The following is a 27,185-nucleotide window of genomic DNA, read 5'->3' as shown; positions in this document are numbered from 1 at the left end:
CTTAAGTCGTTGTAAACACACACCCCCATTTGTTTCTCGTAGTGCGGCACTGTCATCCACTCACAGTTTGCAAGAGTTAGGGACGAAGTCTTGCGCTTTGCCGCTAATTATCGTTTTGGTCGGCAAAATAAATGCCACCCGCTGGTCTACATCCGGCAGCCTCTTACCCTGGCAACATTTTAATAATTGCCAATTTTGCCAGACCTTCTGACTGGGAAAAGCCACCAGCCCCGGCCGCAGACAGCGGACTCACAGGATGTTTAATGGCAGAGAAGCAGCTGTTTCGTGTGACACAATCTGTCAAGCGAGATGTGAGGAAATTCTCCTCTTTCTAGAACACATTCTTGCGTCATCAAGCGGAATTTATGCGTACAAGTACGTGCCCCCCCCCCACTAACATGTTTCGACGATATTGATTGATTTTCGTAAAATATGGTTTGTGCAGCATCGCATTGGACACGCCCAACTTCATTCCCTGTCATCAATAATACCAACATGACGACCCTGCGAACGCCTGAAGTACTGAAGTGCTGTTTTAACGAGCTTTACGCAGAACTCGGTCGCGGTAAAGTTGACGCAGAGCGTAGAATAACGCCTACGTTCAGGTTTCCGATCCCCTTTAGCGACCAATGCAATATACATTCTTTTATAAATATGCTAATGTTACAATTGTAGAAAGCTAAAGTTATATGACTTCAAGCCGAGGGAATGTGTACCACGTACACAAATAAATCCCTGAATTGTATCATCAATAATTTATAATTCCCAACATAAGCGTATATAGTAATTTCAAACATCCCAAATTTCCCCTAAAAATTTTTGTTATTAATTGTACCCAGTGACTGGGATTAATTACGTGATTCTAATGGACCCCACAGAGTATGAGCCCTAACCCGAAGACGAGGACACGTCCAGTCTTTTATAACACCAGACGATGGACAAGGTAAAAAGAAACTAAGAACCCAGATTACGTACAAGCAGAAGAATTTTAAAGAAATTCGTCTCCGTCCATTTTTAAACCTGCCTGACCGGGGCAAAACCACGGAAATCGTTCCAGGAAACTTGGCCTAAGCCACGCGTCGCAGTTCATAATGAGCGGATATGAAGCGGTCGTCGCTAACAAACGTCCATATAAAGAGGAGAGACGACACACCACCTCGCGTCACAGCAGGGCGTTCATGACCTTGAAACAGCGCATTGGGCGAATGGCAGGAGCAGGTGTGGCCTAATTTCTAGGGGAATTTACCTGCGGGGGTTGGCTACAATAAAGAAAATCCGATTCTGGGGTATGAGACAAAGAGAGCAGCAACCAACACCTAAGCGAGACAGAATTGACGTAAAGAAATTGAGAGCAGAGGAGGACGTTCAGGCGGACACCGTAACTGGATGGTCTTGTCTTGGACGAAACAGGACGTATTTTCGTACGTAGCAGTAATTCCTCAAAAAAACTAAAAACTCTCTGCCATTCGGTGCTTTAGAACTTTATGTTATGCAGTCCCGCAAAACAAATTCATATCTCAAAACCGCTGTACACTCTTACCTGAAAACATCAGTCTTTACATCAGCTGGGTGCGGAGTGACCTTCCTTCATCCTATTGGCTGTTCTACATCTTTATTTCTGAACGTGACTGTATCAGAATCAAACCAACAAGTGGCCTTTAGTCGGTTAATACACGACGCACATTATACGATTAGGGCTTGAAATAAGACCACTGAGAATTCGTGCAGAATAGAGACTTTGATGTGGAATATTTTCAAAAGTCTGTAAACAATGACCTCGAAGAACGCCAGACTGCGATGTAGATGGACACTCGCTAACAGCTGTTACAATTAAATAACAACAGGAAATCCAGTTACCGCTCGATACAATGCGATTACTCAAGACTGGCAAACAGATCATTCCAGGAGGAAACATTACAGCATGTCAAACCTCGACGCACACCATGACCGGATGGATTCTCGCTAAGTCTCAATTATGTTGCCAATCACACAAGAATCGAACCGGTGTCCTCTTCAGAGGCAGGAGAGTTTGTTCCAAACGCAACATTACGGTCAGACACACAAGATATTTCGGTACTTCCAAAAACACTCAACTTCTAAACCCTTCAGAAACACGGAGGTACCACGTGCCACGCTAAGAGTCTATTCTTCTGTCATATTGAGAAGGTTTTTAAGAAATGCTAGCACCAACTTTTGGGATAATTTGGCTACTTTAAGAAAAAAATTACGACCTCTATTTTTTTTATAAAAAGGCCCAGAAAATAATTGTTTTCTGAAAGGAGCATTTCTGACCACCTACCCTGCACAATGCCAGAAAATACGGTCAGTTAAAATTCGAATACAAATGCTAAGAATCAAGACATACGAAGCTTTAAATAATTACGTGTTTTCATTTACGCTTCTAAAGTTACAGCAACAAAAATACGAATGTCATTTTTTTATTTCAAATGAGGTGACGAATCTTTGTTACAAATATAATAAATTTAAACCTCCATTCTTTGGCATGAATGAATAGGTTTCGTTTTTGATGAAGTACGGCCTGCACTTCGTACACTCCTTTTACCTTTGCCGAAAGCGTATCTAACAAAGAATTATATAAATTTCTGTTATTCTACATAAAAGCACAGAAATTCCCCTTACAATTCGGCTCTAAACATCATTTCGGTTCTAATACTTAGATGCACGTTCTCCTGACACTTTGAGGCGTCTGACGACACGCAGCGCCTCGCAGTTGGCGACTGTCGAACTAAACACAACTTGGTCGACATTCGCGATCTACAGATGTTGACTTCAGTCGACAGCATCTGACTAGACCATGTTCCTTGAAAGGAACTTTCTCAATTCAGTAAGTCTGCAATTTTTCCCCACAGATCATATTCACGGATTTAATCTGATTCTCAGACAAACGGCGACTGCGAGGAATTGATCGTGGTAATGGAAACGAGTCGCGTTTTCTTTGCGGTAAGAACTGAATTCTTATTTAAACGAGCTTCGTGCTTCTTAGGGTTAAAGCGTTGTTTAAGCCGCTGGAAAATGTTAGAAATGCAGTCAGACCAGGTTCGGTTTATATCCTTGGTGCACCCGTAGCAAACTGACCCCTTCCCCCGCTCCTCTCGGTTCTTATTGGCCTTCGCTGTCCTGCATCTCATTTCTCTGTCTTATTGCCATGATAATTTTCTTCTGGGGGCGCGGAGGGGAGGAGATGATGATGATGATGATGATGATGACAACGGGCAACAAAAGGTAACGACAAACCAATTTCCCCCCTTCCCCTTCAAATACAGGTTATTAAGGTACGAGATCCAAAAGGTCTGGTCCTCTGTACAGAAGGAGAGGAATGCTACTCGGCATTTCTCGTCTTCTTCATATTAGCATTTATTTGTAAGACTACGTAATGTTTAACGGAGTAGACGCACGGACGCAGAGCCAGGTAAGTTTCTCCACGTGTGATGAGTCGAATTATGCCGGGTCTCGTTTAAAGTTGCCTCCAAAAAAAACATCCGAACGACGAAATTTCTCACTTCAACAGTTCGTTCTTGAGGTCTGTGATTAAAACCACGTCAATTATTACAGGGTAATGAAGAAACATCAGAACACGCCAACAAGAATCCGCTTCTCCCATTTAAGATCCTTGAGTCGAACGTTGACCCTCCTGCAGAGACCAGGACTTTCTGCATTCCAGATGTCCTTCGCGTGCAGACGACGACTGAGAGAGCAAGCAACGTCGTCGCAGTGACAGCGACATACTAAATTTAGTCCAAAACTGTCCTGCGCTTCTGTAGTTGGAACATTCGGACGGACGGACGGACGTGGCGAACAATTTCTTGCGTTTATTTTGTACTAATCGTGTAATAAGAACAGAAGAGAACATCGTCCCTATGAATTGTTCCCGCAACCCAAAAGTTTAGATTCGTCGCTAAGTTTGCATTCTGAGTTACTTGAAACACTTTATCTTCTTTTGCGAATTACGTAAAAGAATGTGTAATCACCAGCGCGCATGTTTACGGAGATTCAGTAATTCATCCCCTACTGTCATTAAATCCGAAACGTATTTCCTTCTGTCCTCAGGTTCTGTGACTTTGAGATGAATTACCAGAAAATAATTTCATGCTATCAGCTACCAAACATTTTACAATTTTACGACAATTAAAGTCAAATGTTGTTCCTACCTTGAAAGGTCGCGAAACAACAAAAAAGACCTAGTATTATAAGTTTTAAGAAATATTTAAAAATTATGATCGGCAAAACGTGCAGTGACACGAGGAAGTAATTTTAAATTAAGTTAACTATCAAATGTTACATAAACTGTTGTATCAGAGGCACAGATCGCGTGATCGTGAGTCCCCTTGCAGTTTCAAGGATTTCGAATTGCCTTACATTTCGAGACTTCACTAAGCAAAATCAGGATTGATGATTTTTTTGGCTTTGGAAGCAAAAATAAAAATACTTCGGTAAGTTTAAAGCGCCCGATTTTAATAAATTTGTTATTGCAAGTAAACAGTAATGGACATTCTTTTTCTTGTATCTCAACTTCCGGTAAATATAAAAAAGATAAATGTTAAACAATACAATAACGGACAACTGTTTTTGTTTCTTTAAAACAAAAACCGAATTTTGAAACACTCCGTTCAGAGAATCTACTTCACCGACAGGTTACGTCAGCGCTGTTTTACTTTGTAAACGCAATCAACGGTAAAGCAAATATTTTATTTTCATTATTTATTGACAAAAGCGTTATCTGTGGGAGAAGCATCACCACAAACATCGCTTTGTTTGGGTTCTACAACAAACGGGATGTCAATTCCTTTCCTCTTTCAATCGACTCTTTCTTCCACGCGTCCGTCCCACATTTTGGCGCCGCAGTAACGAGAAACTGTAATGGATGGACGGGGAATCACATGCAGACCACCCACAGACGCTTAAACGCGGTCACGTTAAGTCCGGATAGTATTTCAGAATCATTACATCAATAACTTGATTTGTGGGCCGAAATGTAGACAAAAATAACAAAATAAAACCTTGTTATTAGTACAGGGCCGCGCATACACGGCCGTCGAACGGGAAAGGAGCACGGAAACACTAGACGTCGACCACGGTCAGCGTATCTCGACATTACCAGGCGCACTGCACATTCCAGCATGAGCGAAGAACACCTTACGGGCCGGTTCGAGTCTGTCTGTCTCCGTCGCGGACCCGGACACAAAGTATGCAACCAGAATGGCGTCCCCCGCATAAGAGGACTGCGCTCCGAAAGCAGGATCTGCAGTCTTCAGACTTCCACCCATGTCCAACCCCCGCGGCAAATAATTCCGCCCAAGCCTTTAATCCCTTCGGCTTGCGTCATCTGGGATCAGGAAAAGGGAATCCACTCCCTTCGGAAAATCGTAAGGATTCCCCTTCAGTCTTGCCCTCGCTGGGTTGTAAACTCCTGGGTCTGACACCTCCAGGGACTCTGCCCCCGGGCCTCCTCTCCTCTGCCCGGCATATCCGGGATTTCTAAATCTATTATTCTGACGTTGACCCAGCGCGCTTTGCCCCACTGGCCTCCGGTCCTGGACACCCCTGTCCTCCCAGTCGCACAATAGCCACAACGTGAACCTAGGTCATTCTTGCACCGCATCGTAACAATTACCTTGGACACCCCTGTTGCGTCCAACACTGCAATGTTAGTGTACTCCAGGGAGTAAGGTACATTTCCCCAGTCCTGTTAATTATGGAATGCTTCTCCATCTACAGGAATCGTGACAAGACATTTAACGACGGGCTTATTTTCACGGGGGACTCTCTGGCCCTTGGCCGTTTCTGGCAAACATACCTCACCTCACCGCGGCACCAAATTTTGTACAAAATAAACGATGTAGTTGCAAACAGAAGAGGCTCGTTTATTTTTCCAGAGGAGCGGCAGTCAGCGCCAGTGCAAATTCTGTCGAAACACTTTCAATAATAACTATTAATATCTAGATTAATAAAATTTCGTTCATGCAATGCGGAGTCATTACACGCAAGCAGATAATTGGACGCTCACGGCGAAGCTAACACGCGCATGCGCAGTGCTGCGATATCGACTGTAGCTGAAGTAAAACTAAAAATATATTCAGGCCATAAAAAAACTGGGATTTTCTTGATCAGCTGACCAGATACTACATTTTAAAGGAGGACTGTCCTCCACAGAGCGAGTAAAAGAGTTGTGCATCAGAGTACTTCTGAAGTACGGAATTATCAAAAGATCGGGTGTGGACACAAATACGACACTGGAATGGAATGGAACGGATTCAAACGTAACTTTTACATCGGAGCTCGTATTTTTCATTGCTTAAACACCAGCATTTTTCACTTTACAGGTTCAATTACCTAGCGCGTTAATACAATTATTTTACACTGTCAAACGAAACATAGATTATATTACATAAACTTATTTACAGCAACACTAAACTTACGCAAAACGCATCACGTACAAGTGTATTTTGTGTGTTCAAGTCCTCCACTATCAGGCAGAAAACGATACGTCGTACGAAACAAACGTTTAACGATACTATAAAATATTAATACCGTTAATTTTAAACGCATATGAACAAATACTGAGGGCATGAGGCATTTAATGCCCGTCTACCAACAGTAGAACTGAATCCACCGATCATGGCCGCTGACCTTGTAGGGAGAGCCCAGTATGCGGACCAATCAATGAAGGAAGGAAGGAGTTTCCGTCGGTCAGTACAGTCTGTGCTGTGTTAACAACATGCCACCTGTTCGTTGCAATCTCCTTTCTGGTCATTGATAACGCCTCGAATCACAGACAAACCACCGACGTCTTAATCAAAGAAGGACGAAATGAAAGCCTGGCTATTGGAAATAAACATCCCACTTTGTGACGTGTTGAAAGCTCGACTGTACGATTTAATCAAATTAAATAAATCAAAGCACGAATATTTTGTGAGTCATCAGATTTTAGCAGGCAAAGAACGTCCTGTGCTGAGACTTCCGCCGTAACATCTCGATATAAACCCCAATAAAATTATTAGCGAAGATGTAAAACAATGGGTTGCAAGGAAAGACACATCATTTAAAATTAGGGACGTCGAGCATCTGCGTCGTAATCGTTAACTCTTGCGTTTCATAACAGGATACATAATCAAGTCCAAAATAACTGAATGTCATATTCTCGTAATTGCAGACACGTGCACAGCACAAGATTAAACTACATAAGCTAATTCACTAAGTGGCCCTACTGACATACGTAATGATATATTAAAATGTATTTAATTTAATTTATCGAACATATGTATACGTATTTTTGGGGCATTCTGTATATAAGTAAAGTGGGCTACTTTGTTCAGTCCAGCAAATTGCTTGGTCGGACCTGATGACATGTCGCCCTGGCAGGGCGGCAATGCGTCTCTGGGGGCATGTTCACGATGCCACTGACTCGCTGTCCACCACAATTCCTGCATGCACTGCTCTGGGCCTGAACCCAGAGGAAACACACGGTAGCTATGTATAATCTACAGGGTGTATAAGTTTTAAATGGCGAACTGTGGCGTAAAATTGAAACTGCGAGCAGGTCCAGCTCCGTGTAACACTCCGTCCCATCCCCCTCGAACCAAGGTCACCCTAGTTGCTAGGCCGCTGCTCACGCCAGTTGCCCGTAAGCTGTGCACGAGCAGAATGCGTCTTCATTCTCGAATATCAATTCCCATCGAAATTCTGCGTTGCGTGCGAAATGGAACGTTCCGTACGTGAGACACGCGGTTTTTCACGGCTGAGAAAATATGGACAGTGTTATTCTGGACTTAAACTCAGCGTAGTCTCGTAGGCGCTTACCGACGTTTCGGAGGGCAGCTGCACGGCGTCACAATCCATATCACATTCCACGACTATAACGCACTTAATTTTCAAGTGCTCATTCAATTACCTACTTTTCATCAAAACTACGAAGACAAAACTTACGCTAATGAACGCAATATTCAGAACTTCCAAACAGTCGCTGAACGCCCCTAAGTTTTCAATTCAAGGAACGTACTTGCAACATTTTCATGGTACCTAAGTAGGTATCACTGACAACTGTACAGCGTAATTAAAAACAGACTTTCGACTATTGCCTTGGATTTTCACTATTTAAAAACCTCGAAAAACATTACATTGGTATCTGAATTGGTTCCACGGCTGCAAAGACTTAATCCGTTTGCGTCCTTCGTGTACGTTTTCGAAATGACCACCTCCCGTAAACACAACAAACAAGGTTAATACTCCTTACTATAATGTTTATACAACTTTTTGGGACGCCCTGTACATATCAATTCATGGCCTTTAAGAAAGTTTCCTGTCCCTTGCAAAGTCGCCTCTCTCTCAAACACACACACAGCGAAACTCGGAAAAGTGCTCGTCACGCATTCGAGGGTTACGCAGACTTGAACCCTTGGGAAAACCGGCTATCCTGGATTATCTGGCTTTCTACTGTTCCTACAGGAGCGGATCGTGACAGGTCACCGCTGCTGCTTGTCATTCCTCATTCGACACTGCTCGCGTATCGTGAATGGCTTGACGCAACGCCGCCAAGAAGTTTCGAATCTATCGATAGCTCGCGTACGTCCCGAGTATCACGCCATTATGAGAGGCCTGAGTTCATAGAGAACGGAGTAGAAACGGCACTTGCGCGCGCAACTCAGCGGCCGCGGAAACAAGGACAGAGAAGGCGCGTATAACGAGAGTCGTCTCTGAATAAGGATAGTGTGAAACGGCCCTCTTCGCTATTATTAAACAGTGTCCCATTTAGCGTGAAACCAGTCGTGGCAGCTAGCAATGAGGTAACAGGGCAGAAAGCAGCTAGCAAGTGGATTCGGAGCTACGCGGGCTCTTCGGGGCGAGCATAACAACACTTGAAGAATCGTCGACTGTTCAAGCGGTTCTTTTAAGTAGAAACGCTCGGTCCCTGTCTCTGAACCATGGGGTCGGCTCACTTCGCACCGCCGCTCCTTCCTGATATCTTAACTAGCGCGGGGAGTACATTGACCACATTCAGCAGTGTTGGACTTTCCGGTTATTATGCGTTCATTGCACGAAATGCATAGCGAGGAAGTATTACGGCCGATCGTGTCTGTCCAGTCGATTAACTCGAGAGGAATTTGATGTGGAGGCTGACCTCAAAATCGCACTTTTTATATCCTACGAGCGGTGATAACAAAATGACGGATGAGGGAAGTCTGCGATCTGGTGGCCAAAGTGGGAACTATCGAACAAAGCTAATTTAGTGCATCTGAACGTGCGTTGCAAAGAACGCATGATGATATCGCGTGTTTTCCGGCATAAATTACACTTTCCGAGCTTGTGTCTGTCCGAAGTGTACCCCCAATTTAATTATATTTCAGATTTAATAAAACCACCACAAACATGCTTTCAGTTACGTCTTTCATTTCTGAAACAAGTTACAAGAACACTGAAAAGGGGTACACTGAAATGCCAAACGTGTTCTTGACGCAACACAGGCGGTGACGTCAGCAGGTACTTCCGTTGGTAACCATGAGTCAAAGTAACTGTGGACCCAGATCGCCACATTCGGAGTACTTCATCACACACAGCGTGAGAAACACCAAAACACCAATAAAAGCATCTGACGAGTTTTTATTATAATCACAACCGCATATTTTCATATGGGGAGGTTCTCTCTTCCTCACAATCAGTCTTGCTCCCTTTGTTTACGCAAAGCGACGCAGGGCGCCGCACGGTGGTCTCCAGGCTTCAGAGCAGCAACGACCTGAAGTCGTTTGGCGCTAGTAATGGAGATCGCCTCGGCCACCCGCGCCCACTTAACTCCGGAACACGTCTCACACGGCAACACCGACTCCGATGTCAAAAGCTCACGCAGAGTCCGTAAACAGAGTTTGTAACAGACAGAACTACGTAAGCAGGAATCAACTCGTCTTCCTACAAACCGAAATCTGTGTGGCTACATTTATGGCGGCGAACAGCCACCGGCTAGAAACCGAAAAATTTTAATTAGAAGGTAAAAATGTAACAGATAAACAGGGCTACGTACACGGGGATTTTGTTGTAAAATTTGTTCTGAAACTCGCGAATTACTTTTACTTTGTAAACTGCGGTCGTCTGAGAAGAAACTACGTACTCATATTCAGGACGCCACAATCAAGAATGCTGCAGTCGCCATTTCAAATCACGAAATTCTATTTTAAAAAGGCAAAGTCACAGAGAATGAAGCACGAACAGAAGGGAAAACAAATTATTCGCTTCCTAGATTCGGGTTCGGATATCGTATACACCTATTATTACTTACTAATACTTAACTAACTAACTAGATGGCTTAGGTAACACAAAAGGTTCATCACCGAATTAACCAAAGCCCTCCATCGGACCCTGTCCTGGGCCAACAAAATCCAGTCTCCTTCGACTCCTATCTCCCATAGATCCCGCCTGAGATTATCCTCCCATCTACGTCTAGGTCTCCCCAGAGGTCTCTTCCCCTCAGGCTTCCCAAACAGTGGACCCAACCAACTAGATGGCTTACGGAATCCGAAAGTTCATCACCGAATTAACCAAAGCTCTCCATCGGACCCTCTCCTGGGCCAACAAACTCCAGTCTCCTTCAACTCCTATCTCCCATAGATCCCGCCTGATATTATCCTCCCATCTACGTCTAGGTCTCCCCAGAGGTCTCTTCCCCTCAGGCTTCCCAAATAGTGGACCCAACCAACTAGATGGCTTACCGAACCCGAAGGTTCATCACCGAATTAACCAAAGCCCTCCACCGGACTCTGTCCTGGGCCAACAAAATCCAGTCTCCTTCAACTCCTGTCTCCCATAGATCCCGCCTGAGATTTTGTTACTATTACTCGGTGTAGCTAATTTAAGAACACTTTATCAGCTGCACAGTCGACATACCGTCAAATTATCAAGAACGAGGAACGAGTAAGTCGTGGCATATTTTAAGTTGCCATCAACGCATTTTGACGGAGCGAAAGAACTCCACCGACGGTGACTTGATCCCGGGACCGCCCAATCCCAAGGTTTGACAAGAAGACCACTTTTCGGTTTTGGGCGTCACTCCGCTCGTTATTTACCACGAACAGGTTTCAGGCACCCGAATCAGTCCCGACGTAGTTCCAAGGCTGAGCTAAGAACCTAATTCATCACAAGGTATCGAGAAAAACACGTTTCGTAACAGAAGGAGTAAACAGAGCGTCATATTTGGAATCTAAGTCGTGGTTTTCAACGGGTGGAGCTTAGATATACGAAAACGGCTTTATTTTAAATGCATAAAGAGACAGAGGAATGTAAATATTAAAGCTTTTGTAAAAAAACAAAAATTACAAACTTTTATACGATTCAAAACATTCAGATCGAACATAAGATATGTTACAGTATTCCTAATGCTGGTTGTGGCGGTGAAATGTCCTCGGCTTGGCATTTTAAGACGTTGTATCAACTGCCTGGTGGCACAAGAACACGTTCAGGATGACAAATGATGATCTGAAAGGAACAGGGAGATGTTGTGGCCTATTACAAAAAGCGAAGCAGCAATGAAACAACTCAAATTTCGTATTTCTTTGCAATCGCGTCGTCCCTTCACGCCTTTGCTCCATACCGACTGAACCTTCGTCGCTGGTAAGCGGCGAAGGGGGACATTTACTTACCAGTAACAGACTCTTACGCTATAAACCAGAGATTAAGCGACTCTGCTAAAATTCAATGTGAATACGGCGTTGAATGACGGAAATACTGTCATGAATGGTGAACGGGTAGGGATTCTGAAGAAGACGGTCTTGACCGAACATGCCATTAGTCTGGGGAAAAAAAATTAAATAATCTCCCAGGCCTACAGCAGAAACGCAGTTCCTCAAGAATATACAGAATGGTTCTTAAATATACGCAACAAACACGAGGCTCGTGTTCTACTCCCAGAATGAGGCTGGAAGGTTCCTTATGATCGCAACCGCTTTGTTACCAAGACGCCAGTCTGCAATTAATGGGAATGATTTGCGATGAAATCAAAGTAGCCTTGCGAACTACCGCCTTGACCCCCAGGGGCCTCCTATTTACATTTTATACCTGAACAATCCCCGCAACTACGTAAGGGTCACAGCCCTTTCTCACCCCCGGATGTTCCGCTCCCATTGGACGCCGGCTCAGTCCTCCGCTCCACCAATCAGAACCTGCGATCAGGCTTCCAGTACTCGCCCCACTACACATTCACCTCGAAGATGGCAAGTGAAATTTTCGCCGAAACGTTGTTAAACACATAAATGCAAAGAGTCTCACGAGATACGCCTTTGTGGCCTGCTTTAGCATCAATTCCGTTTCGTCTTGTACGAGAAAGCTTCACCATCCTCCACTTGTTCAGTCCTTACAGTTCCAGAATGCACAAATGCGTCCGTGAACGTCGTGACCCGAGAGGCGGCGTCTGCACCTAAGCGATGAATCTGCCCACCGCGTCCTTGTAACTAGCTTTTGGTGAAACAGTGACATAAGTGCGGAGAAAACCGCACAGTGATCAAATCAGGAATAATAAGATGAGAGAGACATGTAGCACGCACGGGAAAGATGCAAAAATAAAAAAAATTAGTCGAAAAATCTTAAGGAAGAAATTACTTGGGAGAGACAGGCTAATGAAATGATAACATTAACATAGATCTGAGAGTGTGGAATGGATTCATCTGGCTTAAGGATACATGCCATTAGCGGAGTCCTGTGAATACGGGAAACTTATTAAGTGATTCAATGAGTACTGAGTGACTACTCAAAAACTACTCTATTTCAGGTACTTAGTGTAACAAATTTAGGACTGTTGTAATAATTCCGCTCCTGAATGACGGAAACTCACATCCTTTATTTATATTTTAAAGCAAAACTCAAACCTCCGCTGCTTGAAAGCAGACCCGATAAAACAGCCGGAATTATAAAGCTTGAGCCTACTTAAACATTGTTTGCAGGCACCACAAAGAAAGAATCGCATAACAAGGGCGAGAGACGGTGAGCTATTAATGCCGAGAGCCGTCTGGAACTTATTTCGGAAAACGGATGTTTATTTGCGCCAACAGACGTCGTCTCCTGCTACTTCCACTGGCGTCTCGAGTTAGGTTTATAAACAACGAGACAGATTTAATATTAAGCATTCTGCTCGTTACTACGTACACATGTATAGATAGTTCACCTTCCTTCAACCTTCGTCAGTACACGAACAGTTAATGGCAGAGACAGCCATTACAACTCTTTCCTATGTAGGAGTATTTAAAAGTTTAATCCATTAAACAATTCGTGCGCTGTTTGTTAAGTCAAGACTTCTGAAAACAAATGGGAGTAGTTACCATTAACTACCAATAGTTGTCGCTCTCAGAAAAACACTGAACCCCTCCGGTAATCGTGTATATTTACCACGTACAATAAAGTAACAAGGAGTTGCAATCGCAGACGTTTCTACTTTGACTTAATTGCTTCATAGTTGAATATGAAATACCAATCGACAGTCGAACGCCGATATAAAGTGCAGATATTCTTACAGATGAAGCCTTAACAACCACCACACATAAGAGCAAAAATACATCCGTCTTCATTATATATTATGAAATAAAAAGATACAGCCTCCCGATTTTGCAGATTGACCTAGCCACAAACTCACTGCACCACACAGTATGCTACAGCGATAAAATTATACTTGTAAGACTTGAGGTTCTCACAGCGGTGAATATGAAGATTTCTGTCTTCTGGGTTATTGCGCTGTGTAGTCTGGTCGATGTTAACCAACGTTTCAGAGGTCATACTGCCTCCGTCATCAGGGCGATCATCGCCCTGATGACGGAGGCAGTATGACCTCTGAAACGTTGGTTAACATCGACCAGACTACACAGCGCAATAACCCAGAAGACGGATATCTTCAAAATTATACTTTTCCCCGTCACATTTCACAGAGATTAGCGAATTGTAAAGAACAAAACAGACCAAAACACATAAAAGATTCCTTGCACGCCTTTCCGTATACCGACTGCCAGATTCGAGTTGCCGGCGGCAACAATTCTGCTCTCTCTCAAGTGTGTTGTTCGGGCTCCGGCAATCTAAATTGTCAACGGAGAAAGTTAAACATCCGAGCAGCTCAACGAAGTTACCACGAGGGCCGCTCGCCAGCAGAGAAGACCCTACTCGCCCAGAAGTAATTACGACGGTCATCTGGCGTCGAATGTTTGGTAGGAGAGCGGCGAACCAAATGAGATTGTTCCTGGAACACTTCATAGTTCCGTTATAATATTACCCTGTACTGGAAGACAAAATATCGACATATTTTGGGGGATTTCGGATACAAAGCGGGTATTCTTCCGCGGTGACCAACCAAAAACTAAAAACATTTTAAAATACCACTGTTTTATGGCAGTAAAATCTTCTGCCCAAGATATGAAGCGAACAATGACTGTAGAGATAATTACACTGCAGTCATTGCGTCGACTCCAGAGTCATGATGGACGATTCCAAAAATGACATTTGAAACTCTTGAGGACGTGAAATTAAAATAGGTCAGCAGGATGAACGTACTTTGGCAAAACTCGACTGTTCCTTCCTCACCTCAGCAGTTCGTACGTCGGATACGGCGCTGGGTGTGACCCGAGCGCTATTACGGACGTCGAGCGAAAAGATATATTTCCAACGCCCCCACCGCGGGCCTAATCGGGGACCGTCAACTCTGTAACAAGGCTGTAATGCCCTTTTTCCGTTCTACTTATAAAAAGTAGTCCGCGCGCCTACACTTAGCTCGTATGATCTTATTCTTCAAATTTTCTTTTATAGTCCTTCAGCTTGTTCATGCTAACCTTTATTTATTACTAGGCGCAGTCACTAAATATTCGCGATGATATTTAAATGACACAAGACATCGCCCAGTGTAAGCTGAGCTACAGTGTGTTCCCACTCGGACGGGACAAAACTCAGAGATGCTGCGACTCCACGAAAATAACAGTCCCTGAAGCATTAAAATGGCGCTGTCGGATCGAGGTGTCAATTGCGGAGAGCAATTTGGGCCACCAGGTCTCCGATCCTCATTGCCCTGGTCCATGTTTACGTGACACGTTCACTCTCTTGTTATTTAACTTAAACTGCTGAAATTTCTTCTCATAATTTAATCGTTTCGAAGCAAGCAGACAGCTGAGCGTTGGCATGTGGTACTTAATTCTAGGCTTTACTAACCATCAATGTAATAATCTTTTAAACACGACAATAAATATGTAATGCAAGTCATAATTTATAAACCAACCAACAAACTAGAAACTCCACACGGAACAGAGTCCTTCTTGAGAAGTTGAATTATCTACGCTCGGGTACTTAAGAAATTCTCCTCTCATGGAACCAGAAGGTTAATTATCGTGGTCACAAGAATCCACAGGTTCCTATCACGTGCCAGACAAATCCAGTTCATAACCAAAATCCTATCTCCTCCATTTTAATATTTTCCTCCGACGTACGACTGGGTCTTCCGAGTTGTCTTTTCCCCTTGGGCTTATGTACGAACGCGTCACACAACCCGCCTACCTCATCCCATTTATCTTACCATCCTGGTGACACCTGGTGAAGAGTACAGACATTAAACAGTATCCTCCAGCCTCCTGTCACTTCAACTTTCTTAGATGCAAATATTCTCCCCAGTACCCTCTTCTCCTACACCCCCGGTCTGCGTTCTTCCTCTAAGAAAAGACCAGGATTTACACCCATACAAAAGGCCGAAGGCAAATTATTTTCCAAATGGAATTTGCATGATTGCGTGTGTATGTGAACACGCATGTGATCACAAACGCAATTAGTACACATTTAGCAATTTTATGATGTCTTAAAATCGCACGCACGCAGACCAGCAATTCACAAAAGAAAAAATTCATACGTAGTTACATCACAAAGCAAATTTAATTTTACTCACGTCACGTGACGTCTGTCAGGAAAGCGACCTTCTGTATCGACCCTTCGACTCCCGTCTCAAAGGACCGTTTCAAATATTTACTTTCCTTTGTAAAGTCTCTCCTTTGATTCATAAAGTTTTCAGAACACCGCCGTTACATAAACCGACATTGGGAATTATTTCTATAAGAGTTGCATATAATCCACTGAAACAATTTCCAGCTCACGGTCGAAGTACTTTGTCCCCCATTACACAAATTTAAAACGTGTTTGCTAGTGTTATAAAAAGCTCCTCGTTTGGAAACCCAATTAATAAAGACGAGGGAAATAAAAAATAAAAGAGTTCTGTAAAACACGCGTAGGAACTTACTTGCCTGGGAAAAGATGCAAAACGCTCCACACCCCGAATTGTATTTGTGGTCAGTCAGGAGCTCAGACTGTACAGCGCCCAAGTTCCGGAACTGTCCCGACGGAATTTGTCTGAGGAAACTGGAAACGACTACGGCAGACCTCAGGCAGGATAGCATGTCTCCGGGCGGAGATCCGAACCAGGGGCCTCCCGACTCAGAAGTAGGAGTGCCAACCTCTCGACCGTGACGAACGGTCCTACATTATGAAGATTTACGCTCTTTGGGAATTCAAGTGAACGGCCCTCGGATTTGAAAGCAGGTAAGCGATCAGCGTCTACGAAGAACAGAAACCCTCCCCTCCGCATTACTCATAGGATATGGGAAAGTGTGAGTTGTCAGTCACCGAATACGATTGCCATTATCGTGGTTCGATTCTCGGCAGGAACACGACCGTTTTCCGCCACGACATTCCGGTCGTGTTTTGGGACAACGCAGCACAAGAACTCGACAATTCTAGGGCGTTCGCCGGTATCTCACCAAACTGGCACATTCCAGTTACTCTCCCCGACACCAAATGCAGTGGAAATCATTTCAGCTGTTACAGGCGGAAAGACAGATCGTATTATCGTAGCGAGTGCCCAGAATTGCAGGTCCGAGGCCAGTCTTCGTGACGAACAGAAGTTGGCGTGGCCGCTATCAGCAAAAACCCAGGCAGCCAGTCAGCACAGCGCAGATAAATCGGACGCCCGTGTACAGCGGCAAAGGCATCCTGGGCATTTCCTGATAACTACAGCCCGGAAGTATGACGTATTACAACCTTTCATCAGGTTCCCTAACATAAATAACAAAAAATCAACCAATCAAACAAAACACTTCTTTCCAGTTAGTACAGAAAAGATCCCAGCTACCGCATGGATCACAGGAGTTCGAATCCCGGGAAAGGCAAAACCACCACGCGTAGACAATCTATGACGCACACCGAGGGCCCCCCCCCACCTCAGCGTCTCCTCTTTTGACGATGTTAAAGAGACGTCCAACAGGTGTCAAGGTTAAGAATGTGCAGACCCTACCTCCTCCAGAGTTCGAATGAGGTACTCCCTAAGCCTTCATGTCACGAATGGGCTGTGGACAGGATTGACGACCTGGGTTACATTCGAGTCAGAGTCACCACCAGGTTCAGATCCCAGATACAAGACTCCGAACCGACGGGAACACGAGGGCAGCCGAGGACAGTGGTAACTGGAAAACCATACATGGACCTTCTGTACGAAATCCGTTATAACGTTCTAAAATAGACCACGACCTCTTTCTTTACTCGCCTTTTCAATTCACCGCAGCCCGCACCATCTCAATGAGGATTTCCCCCTCATTAGTTGTTTATTTAACGACGCTGTCAGTAGCTCAGACTGTACAGCGTAAACAATAAACTACGAGGGAAATCGAAAACTCCGATCCCAGAATATGCCCGGAGTGACCGATTAAAACCACGATCTTCCTCAGCCGAAAGAGCTAGGCTTCGGGAGGAGATTTGAACCAGGAAATCCCCAGAATTCCAAGCAGGACTTTGAACCACTGCCTCGATGCAATAAAACCTTCGAAGTTTAAACTGCACGGTTAAACAACGTACCAATAAAACCCGGTACTTAATTGTATTCATAGTCAGCGATCATTGTGGGAGCAGAAGGGAACCTGTTGGCCGGACAAGACATCGTTTGCACAGCCTGCTGTAATCAACAGCGAACGACTGAAAATCGAAATGTTTGCAATAAACACAGCAGCACACCGTTCCCAGGACGCCTCAGACACAAAAGGTTAGAAAGGCAGATTCAACATGGAGCAGCGTTCTCAGACATCTGCGCCTGTTTATTTGAGATACAGTGTATTCTCACACGAATAACTGCGATCGTGGGTTCAAATACCGTCACGGTTCAGGTTTGTGTAGGCGCGTCTTTCCGTGTAGGTAGAAGCCTCGCGAATGACCGACTCCTATCTCATTCCCACCAAATGTCATGTCTGACACGCGTGCTATATTTCCCGCTCATTTCATTTTCCTCGAAGTTGTCATCCTGATATTACATGGTGAAAAGTGGTATTTACAGTGCAATTTCCCCACAGACAAGTCACCCCCTCCCTCAATCTTCCCCGCTGCACCCTCTCCCACCTAGTTCCACGCCCCCTGGTGCAGACACGAGGATGTCGAATTATAAAGTTATAAATATTACGGCTGGATCATGACCTACCAACTACCCTACTTCTTGTATATAACATTTACAGGCACATTTTTGAATTTAAAAGTGAAATACTCGATTCATATTACTCGCAGAAGGCCTATGAGTATTTCTTACTGGTGAATAACGCAGCATCCGTAACTTCGTAACTTTGAGATAACTCGGTCGCCCACTGCTCTGATGATCTTTGCGAAGTAAATTTCATGGCTTCAGTATCATAACACACAGCAGGAAAGATTTATTGTGGCTAAAACTAACCTACACAATAATCAAGAAAATTGTACTTTTAAAAACATTAGAATCTCAACGTATTCCTACACTCGACACCACACAGTATCAAACACACTGGTCGACTGTTCAGTCGATTATCGACGCTTTATCACTAAAGAGGTTATAACGACAAACGGAATACGACGTTAAATAACGAGGTCGTGGCCTGTTTTAAGGGACTGAGGATGAATGATGGTAATATCAGAGAGAATAAAGCCGAGCGCCGAGATTCGAGCCCGGAATCCCAACGTGTTCATCACTCGACTGCGACATTCAGTTAGAAAATCATTTTCCGGGCACATTACTTCAAAAGCTTTATTTCAGCGTTCGTCTAGCCTAACCGCAACAGGCCAAACTGTGTCCTCCGAGGATCGAACTGACGTCTCCCGTTTCGAAATTCGGATGTTCCGAATGTCGGTGTCCAGCGGACGGCCTTTTCAGGGAAACAGAGCGATAGTTCAATAAGATCATCGCTTACTCCTGCATGCACCACTACGATTCGTACGTCATTAAACATCGCGCGGTCTCCGCTGACGGCTATTTAATAACACTGTATCAACTGCAGAAGCCACTTAGCACTGAATGAGTTCTAGACATGAAAGAAGTAACCTGGGAGCCAGTGCGTAGAAGCTTACCAGCATTTCGGAGGTACTTGCTGTCTCCATCATCAGGGCGATGGTAAACTTCTACCAGACTACACGGCGCTACAACCCAGAAGACCATCGTGAGAACATCAAATCCTACGTACTCCCTCGAGTTTCGCCTTTAACGAGTGGTTAAGACGACGAGAAGCCGCGCCATGTTAGCTGGCCGAGCGCGGATCTTGAGTACAAGCCAGTTAGTTGTCTTAAGACTGAACGAACATGTTCAGTATCTCAGCTGTTGGTAGATCATCGCTGAATAACCCATATAGCGTGTAGTAAAAGTAGCGTTATCGATTATACTAGTGCCGCTAAAATGTACAGTTCCAGGTTTTGTATTTGAAAGAGAAAAACTCCGTTCTGCCTGTGTATTAGTATTCATTTGTGGAATCCCCATTGCACGGTTCAGTAAATGCGGACGCAGAGCGAAACCTGCTAATCGCGAAACCAAATACGCGGTCGTGTTCTGTCCTGATACGAGTCCGATATTACCCGAATTTCACTACTGCAGTGTGATGATACGGCGGGTAACCGAACTACAGGGGCAAACCGATCGCACGGGACGTGACATCACGGAACATCCCGACGCACGACGCTCGAAGACAGTCAGAACTGGCGAACGTCGAAAAGAACGCAGAAACCAATTAGCGCTCTCCACCTCCGTCGGCGATTTTATCAAAAGATGAGGGCGGGAAGGAAACACGAAAGACGCGTAAACAGTAAAATAAAGCAAGGACGTGCGACAAATAAAATACACAAACAGGAAAGAGAGGAAGGAAATTATGATCGAGAAAGGACGAAAATAGTTGAAGAAGAAGAAGAAGAATAAATAAAGAAGTGGAAAACGCATCTCGAGCCTCATACGCGTTGCTGACAGCACTGGGGGTAATATTTATAGCGATTCTCGGCGTCTCCAGACGAATTCAGAAACAGGTAACAGCATCTCCGTTCAAGTCTGGAAGAGGCAGACGGAAGGACTTCCAGGCAACAATCATTAAAAAAGCAAGACGAAAGTCTGGACCAATGCATGATGTAGTACGGCATTTTACACGTCTCGATTTCCGAGTTTTTCGTAATTTTATTACATATTTGAAGTCTTAAATGGCTGGTTAACCAAATTTCGAGCATGAGAAACGCTCGTTATCCGAATAGTATTTAATATTTTAATTCCTAGATCGAATCTTACCGACACGCTATAACATACGTAAACATATTTCGCTAAAATGTTGTGTGCACTGTCATGAACAGCACCACAGTCACGTGCGTACACTAATGTCAAATCCGAAACAATTAAGAATCAAATTGTTTCGAAGGAAAACACGATCTTCTATAATGTACAGAACGGAACAAAATCCATGCAACTTCAGTAAAATCTCTGCCGTATAAAATTTAGGTTTTTGAGTATGAAACCGAATATCAAGTGTTTATGGTTTATCTTGAAAAACATTTTCGACCTACACGAGACTAATATTGTCTTATGAATTATCTTAAGAAAGAACAAGCTAAGTACAGATCTACTTTAAGATGTATTTGCTCTTGATGATGGGTGTCAGATGGAACTTATCATGACGCTAACTGACTGATGGAAGATGATATTAAAATGTATCTTAAAGAAGGAGGTGTGGGCGTGTGGACCTTATTCGTCTGCAGGCTCTTTTGGACAGGGTATTTAAAGTCAGAGGTTATTCTGAGCAGCTCAGTGAATAAACGTTTTTCAAAGAACACTTTCCTGCATTAAGATACGGCATCATAAAAAGCATTACTAACCAATCGCTGTGAAGAAGCCTCTACAAGCAAAGTTTTGTATTCGGGAGAAACTGAATTACATTTTCACGTTAAACCACAAAACCGCGAAAACAGAAGTTTCTCTAATTACTTTCATCTCCTCCGGTGCTGTTGTCAGTTGGTACAGTACACGATAACGAAAAATCAACAAAAATGCTCAGAGTTTATATCGCAGAATCATGTTGTGTTTTCGTACTGGTCATTATTCAATTTTACACAATTTTTTAGTGTTTGTATTTTATTTTAAAAATGCATTTGTTTATTTTTGCAATTACACTGTTATGTCATTTCACTGACACAATGATCTGGCGTCAGAGTCAGTTACGGTTGAATCGAATAATAAACTTGTTTAAGTTTAAACGTAAATTACATTCATGAAATCCAGTGCAAGTAATCTGACGCCCTGATTACGTAACAGGTACAGTCCAAACAGCTGAACTGAACACACAGACGTTGTGGTCTCTTAATTTGGAGAACCGCGTTCGGACACCGAAGTGTTTCCTACCAAATCATTTCAAACTTCTCAACCTATATATGTCACAGAGGGTTCAGCAACCTGCGGTCCTCCAGTAAGTGACCCGGTCACTACACCGACTGCTCTGTCCGCCATTCACGAATTCGTTTGTGCTCATAAAATACGTAGTTAAATTGTAAAATGATCGTCCCTATGTAATGTTCATCAGCTATGTTCCGAAGATGGATGCATTCTGGGTTGTAAAGCCGTGTAATATCGCAGAAGTTTATTCATCACCCTGACGATGGTGGCAGAAAGGACTTCTGAAACGTCGGTAAACTACACGGCGCTACAACTCAGAAGACAGCCATCTTTACACTTCAAACCCTACTACGCTATGCTCATTTTATCGCGTTAGAAATACAATTTGCTTTTCGAAATGCTACTTTTACATTACGAGGAAATGTCGTTCATAAATCCACGCGATTTACATTTTAAGATTCTGTCCAAACTGCATATTCGCTCTACTAATCTACACAAAATATTTTTACGTTTATTATTTGTCTCCCTAAACGGTAGCTGTTACGTCAGCATTACTTTTTTCGGATGGTCAACTGTAAAATAGTCAAATGGGAATGCACAAGGCGGATGGAACTCATAGTTCTTGCTGAACTTGGCGCGCGGCCACGTCAGAATAAAGTCCACGCGTGCAGTACTAACCACATTAATAATAATAATAACAAGCTTCAAGAGCTGCTGCCCAATTATCCGGTAACCATTTTCACATGCATTCTTACCCATTACTTATTTAATCTGCAACTAATTTCCTTGCGCGCGGCTACTTCTAAGTCAGGTGTTAAAAAAACCATTTCCTATTTCAATGGCATCCCGAGATTCCACATCGATAGTCATTACATTGTAACATTAACAGCTGAACATGTAAATGATTATGACTAGAGTCAGGTTTGATTTCTGACTAATTCGTGAGTAAGTTCTTGACAATCGCGCAAATCATGTCCCCAGGTACTAGCAACCCCATTTTAATACGCGGTGAACTAAAGGAGAAATGACTCCCTTTCCAACGTTCGCGAGTGCTGCCTCTTTCGTGTTCTGCAGAAACATAATTGGGATACAAGCATAACAACCATTTCAGTGAAACGTTTACACCAGACCACAAACACATTCTTCCTATCCTATAAATTCCCTGCCCGCAAACCAACGAGCTGTATTATCGAAAAATTAGACGGAGGCTACTGACATTTCCATGTCATCAACACCGCTTTCGTCTCGCCTATTAGAACTTGTGCCCGTATTAGTAGCAAACAGATTTGCTGTGTGAATCCATAACCTCACCCAACCACTAATTAACAAGCTGTCAATCTGTATCTTCAACACACACGTGATTAACAGCGTATAAGAAAGAACTTAAGACGGGAACGCGGGCATCAAAAAATCCATTTTGTTAACACTAATTTATTTATTAGTTACCAACATCAAAAGTAAAGCCATCTGTTTCGTGCAGAAATTAACCATCTGACATAAAAAACAGTAATTAGAGAGAGTTAAAAATAATGTACGGAGCAATAAATATCTTAATAGCTGTAACGGACATGAAGAGGCAAGTTCCCGGCACCAAACAAGACTTTTACGTCATATTTCCCACGGGTCAGGCACTGGGCGTCAGTTACGACTCGTCCCTGATGCACAGACAACCACCAACACGGCAAGAAGTCTCTGCCCGCCTTAACTTTATTACACAGAGAAGCTAATTTAACAGACCTGTTTCCACATTCCTCGCCCCTGTGACGGTTGATAACTCTTGGGCACGAAGGCTGGTTCTCCTAACACGTGTGGTTAACACAGCCTCTAACTAATGTGGTAACGTAGTCTAACAGCGAAGTCGTTTCGCGCGCAGAGCCGAGCTCAACACCGGCCACATCGAACGCCGCGCACACACTGAGGCGACACCTGCATTCAAACTGGGCGAGCGAGCGAGCAGCTACAAGTCGGTGGCGCATCGCCGGCTGGGGCTGACGGGGCGAGGGGCGTTCGATGTCTCTGTCTCTCTCTCTCGCTGCGTGTCTCTTTCCCCTCCATTCCCCCCTCATCACTTCGCCGTCAGCCGCCCCCCTGACATTGGTAGTATCGTGACTTGCTCCGCTGCAGTTTTGATATGGGGACGGGGGAAGACTCTGTACCCGTCGCCACGGACGGAGCAAATGCCACCACAACAATTTTTCTTTCCTGTCCGGGCCTATTGCCCACTTCAACTGCTGACATCTAAGTCTCCTCGTCAAGCCGCTTATGACCAAAGAATTATTTCAGCGAGATGTAAAGTTGCGTCATATTGTGCTAAATATATATTTGTTTAAATCTTATCAGTCTAATCACAATAAAATTCCTATTAAAAATATTAAAATATTACCATAATTAACATTTAAATATTTAAAATATATTAAATGATATTCTCTATCGAAATGTTCGATTTACATTAGAACATCACTTTTTCATTTTTATTAAAAATTTTATTGTGATTAGACTGACAAGATTTAAACAAAAAGTATTTCAGTGGTTTGAATCTTGTCCGGGGCATGAACACGTGTTGTGCCACGAGAAAATCGTTCTACTCGTCGCCATAAGCCCCGGGGGTTGAGTCCCAATAGAAATTCGGAGGGGTTTCTGAGGACTGACCAATCTCCTTACGCCATGATGAAAACGGCTGTCTTCTGGGATGTATTGCCGTGCAGTCAGAGGACCCTACTGTCTTCATCGTCAGTGCATGCCACCAGGGTAAGGTACTCGCTGCAGCTTAGTGGGCCCTGTCCCGTTGTACTACGCACTGAGCACATCGGCGAAGGTCACACCGACTGACCTTTAGCTTATTTAGTAATGACAAATTTGTTGATTTTAAAGACGTCGGAAGAGATCAATGCTGGAGGCTCTCGACGAGTGGGTAATGACCTGTTTTATAAGTTCCAGTGCTAATTTTTACCTATTTTACGATACTGTAACACCGAGAAAGGTCAATTTGAGTTTTACACGAGCGACGACTAATTTTTATCGTACTGAACGGTAAGCCATCTTGCTCGCAGAGGTCTCACGACGCCAAATGGAATAAATGGCGAATAGTGAAGGATCCAAATTGCTTCGCAAACACAAACAGTTCACAGCAATTAATTGTTCATTATTCAATGCTTGTGCAGGTCTGCATCAACTTAGAACGATGCGAGAAGTTCACCGTCAACGGAGCGTAGCCACGGCCAATTTGATTGGCACTGTGGTGGAACTGAGTAAAACTGCCAACTAGGTGTGATTTGTCCCGTTGAAGGGATCCATGAGTCGTGTTCAGTTTAAACTGAAGGCTGACGCTGCCAAGAGTTATAGACGCCGGCAATGGACAGACGCCGCTAAGTATCGAACTGAGTGCGAGTTCATTGCGCTACAGGCCTACAGACTGCATCGTGGCCGAACCTTCAAACTCGTCCTGAAGTTAGGAGGATACGTTTTTCTCTTGGCGTTGATAAGAATTGCAAAAAATAGCTCTTCCACAAACCCCTTCCAGCGGTGACTATTTCTGTGCCTCTCCGCGCTCAAAACCACACCACCTGGGCGGCAGTTAACTTGACACTACAGGGTGTTTAAAAACACGTCGTTTTACAAGTCCGCCGTATGTTCATACAGCATACGCGGACATTTGATAGGCGTGCCAGTCAAGCTATTAACAACAGTGCTCAAATTTGGGACAACTTAAATATTCGATATGAAATGGCATCCTTGGACATATTTTGAAGTTCACTGCAGATACAAATAAGTTGGCAGAACTGCTTAACTGCACACACATCACAATGAATGCTTGCAATGTGTACACTTCACTACACTAATAAATAGCAGAGGTATTGCACAGAACGGAGGTTATAAACACTTCGTCTTCGTTTAGTTAAGTATAGAATCATAGATCATGATAATTTTTTCAAATACAAGGCGTGATGACACTGCTTAAGTCGGGTTACGATTATTTTAAGTCTCTGTTACTGTCTTTGCAACGGATTGTTTACGAAAAATGTTATGAAGTTTCGTTCCTCGCTCTTGTAGCTCTTTGTAGACTCTTTGCGTAGACACGTACATTAGTTTTAAACATAAAACAAGCGGGCAGAAGGAGAAATACATTAGAACGACCTCGCCATGAAGCTCTCGTTTCACCGTGTACTTACAGAGGGCGTGTGAGAGTGTAATCGTCTTCCATCGTCTACAGAGCAGTCAAAAGACGCAGATCCTTACAGCAGCAGAAGCGACGACGTACGTGGAAAACGTCTGTACGTAAGTTTTAAAATGTTTCTCGTTTCCTTCCAATCTGAGACACAATTAATTGGCTGTAGCCGGACATTAGTTTCATTTAAACCATTTTCGAATTAGGATCTTCATACAAGTCTAAGAGATCTTATCATTCGCGTAGGATTCTGGCAACGCGTTTAACGACGCAGTGTAGGCGTACAGCCAGTAGCTGTGGCTGCGATATGCGAAGTTCTTCTTGCTGTTACGACTCCGTTTTGGTCCTCATCAGGGCGCCCTGTCGCTTGTCCTAACAATAACCGAACAAACGTCAACACCACGCGACGGCAAGAATCAATCCGGTGGGTTTTAGCGTCACAACAAAGACGCAGCTTCATTTCGTCTGCAACTAATACTTTCAGTCTATTTAACGACGCTACTTCAACTACAGACCTCATCTTAAAACCTTGCATACCGTGCAGTGTATTGATATATAAAAATCATGCACACGATCAAAACTGTTTACAAATTAAATAGCACTTTGTGCCATTTTTAACGCGTTTCGACCTCAAGATGTCATCATCAGTGACAAAAACATTCATTCATTGGTATTATTTAATGTGTACACAGTTTTGACTGTATGCATGAATTTTATGTAGACCTTATGTAATATTCACTGGATCTTACTTTGTCTTCAGGTGAAACGTAACGGGGGGGGGGGAGAACATCTACCCTGCTGGATACGGCGGTAGGATCTTATCTGCGAGAGATAATGCACTATTACAAGTGCAGGGGCACTTCGATCCGGAACAGGGGTTTGGCAAGAGCAAGACTGGACAAAGGAGCTCAAATCAAATAATAAGACCAAAATAAAGTAAAAATCAGGAATTTAAAATGCATAAACCAATTCTAATTCGCATAAAAACTACAATAGGACCTCGTTCCCACGGTGGTCTAGCGGTCAGAACGCTGGCCTTGTAATCCTGGGGTCTCGGGTTCGATTCCCGGCGGTGCCCGAATTTATAACTTGTGTTGGGCAAGGCCGTGGTCTAGGCAACACGTAGTTTTCCTCCGTGGCATCCCAACAATTACTTCATTCACACACAGAAGAAGGCAATGGCAAACCACTTCTGGATCATCTGCCAAGAACGTATATGAACAGGTCCCAGTCCGAGAAGAGAAAAGGATGGAAGGATCCTGTTCATATGGACCTGTCGTCAGACAGAACACTAAATAAAAAATAAAGACCAGGTCGTATAATACTCGCCATGAAGTGATATGGACGGTCGAGATTACTCTTAACTCAGTC

The 27,185-nt window shown here is 43.7% G+C and overlaps 1 protein-coding gene across 4 annotated transcripts in view; it reads right to left on the bottom strand.

The window, feature by feature from the left end:
* The window catches only part of LOC110836787 (uncharacterized), a 648,071-nt gene that overhangs the window by 535,105 nt on the left and 85,781 nt on the right, over positions 1-27,185 (bottom strand). For 3 of the 4 annotated variants that reach the window (XM_087340440.1, XM_087340434.1, XM_087340433.1), the window contains exon 1: positions 23,387-23,574. The exons of the other annotated variant lie outside the window; for it this stretch is intronic. The gene's annotated coding sequence lies outside the window, so the exon portion shown is untranslated. Of the gene's footprint in view, positions 1-23,386; positions 23,575-27,185 lie in introns of those variants that run through there. 4 annotated transcript variants of the gene reach the window in all.

Source organism: Zootermopsis nevadensis, unplaced genomic scaffold (assembly GCF_977971745.1).
Source record: "Zootermopsis nevadensis isolate Lab colony 2312 unplaced genomic scaffold, Znev_1.0 Znev_ptg000061l, whole genome shotgun sequence".
NCBI classification, from domain to species: Eukaryota; Metazoa; Arthropoda; class Insecta; order Blattodea; family Termopsidae; genus Zootermopsis; species Zootermopsis nevadensis.
The sequence above is the reverse complement of the archived record's forward strand: the minus strand, read 5'-3'. Positions and strand labels throughout refer to the sequence as shown.